Here is a 1273-nt window from a genome sequence, read left to right as displayed (position 1 = left end):
CGCCGGGACCGGGGGGTGGGCTGGGGCCGCGGGGCCGGTCCGTGGCTGCAGCACAGCTGCAGCAGGCGCCCGGGGCTGGAGCTGGCGCTGTGGGCAGTTCTAAGGCGCTGCGCGTTGGTGCCCAGCAGGACCTCGTGGCGCAACGGTAGCGCGTCTGACTCCAGATCAGAAGGCTGCGTGTTCGAATCACGTCGGGGTCAACTTCTCCTTTTTTTTTTATTTCTTTCTCTTCCGCCTTGAAATCAGCACTCCTTCCCCTCCCCCTGCCAGGGTGCTGCTACCCGGGGAAGGGGGAGGCCACACGGATTGGGTGCTCTCCCATGGAGACCGTCCCCCAGCCCTACACTCCCATGGTGATCTAGGCCTGGAGGCCGAGAGCCAGCTGTACTCCGCCCCCCACACCTGGAGTTGTGCCTGTCAGTCCCAAGCGGGAGCTGTATAAAGGGCGACACCTGGGTCCTGCTCGGCCTGGTTAAGCTTAGAGGAGCAGGATTGCAGGAGCCAGGACTGAAGTGAGAAGTTGGGGGGAGTGGCTATTTCAGTAAAGGAACCGAAACCTGAATGTGGGGTGGGCAAGGGGGAGTATTTTGTTTTCTTTTTCATGTTGTACTACTCTGACACTGGCAGCTTCCGTACTTAGCCCAGCTATGTGCAATCAAGCCACAGAGGGAGCATCCTGCTAGTGACTAGTGCTAGGCCAGGGGTGTTCAGAGCATTTAAAAGGTGAGTTTTTAGCCTGCATCAATATTTTCCAATGCACCTTTTTCTTTTTTTCTCTTTTCTTTTCCAAGGACCGGAGTGTATTATGAGGCATTATCTCCCCCAGTGTACTTTCATTTGCTTTTGTTGCCTGGTTTTGCCCAAGCATGAAAATAGTGAGCGATAGCTTATTGCAAATAACTGCCCAAACTATATTCTGCTGGTTTAAGTTTCCATGAGCAAAGCCCCCAGGGCTGAAAGGAGTGCAACTGTTCATTAGAAGTTAAAGAAACTACAGGAACTATGCATGGGTTGTTGTATGGAAATCTATATGAAGTGGTTTTGAGCACAAAGCATTCAACATTTTAAAGGGCAGGAGGGCAAAGCCTTATTGATAATCATCTGGAACAGTGACATAAAGCAGTTTTAGGTTTAATTTAATGTGATGTGCTTTTGCTGGGCATTAAGCATATTGTATACCTGCTATTCAGTGGGAGCACCTACATGTTCATGCATTGGCAATGCATAGGGGGTGCTGCTGGCTCAGGGATCAGCTGTTGGGGGGTCCCTCTTC

The 1273-nt window shown here is 51.8% G+C and overlaps 1 non-coding gene across 1 annotated transcript; it reads left to right on the top strand.

The window, feature by feature from the left end:
• The first annotated feature begins 128 nt into the window (after positions 1–128).
• On the top strand, positions 129–200 carry TRNAW-CCA. The gene has a single exon. It is a non-coding gene; the product is annotated as a tRNA-Trp (tRNA).
• Positions 201–1273: the final 1073 nt, after the last annotated feature.

Source organism: Gavialis gangeticus, unplaced genomic scaffold (assembly GCF_001723915.1).
Source record: "Gavialis gangeticus isolate Ggan-Ray unplaced genomic scaffold, GavGan_comp1, whole genome shotgun sequence".
In the NCBI taxonomy this organism is placed as follows: domain Eukaryota; kingdom Metazoa; phylum Chordata; order Crocodylia; family Gavialidae; genus Gavialis; species Gavialis gangeticus.
The sequence above is the reverse complement of the archived record's forward strand: the minus strand, read 5'-3'. Positions and strand labels throughout refer to the sequence as shown.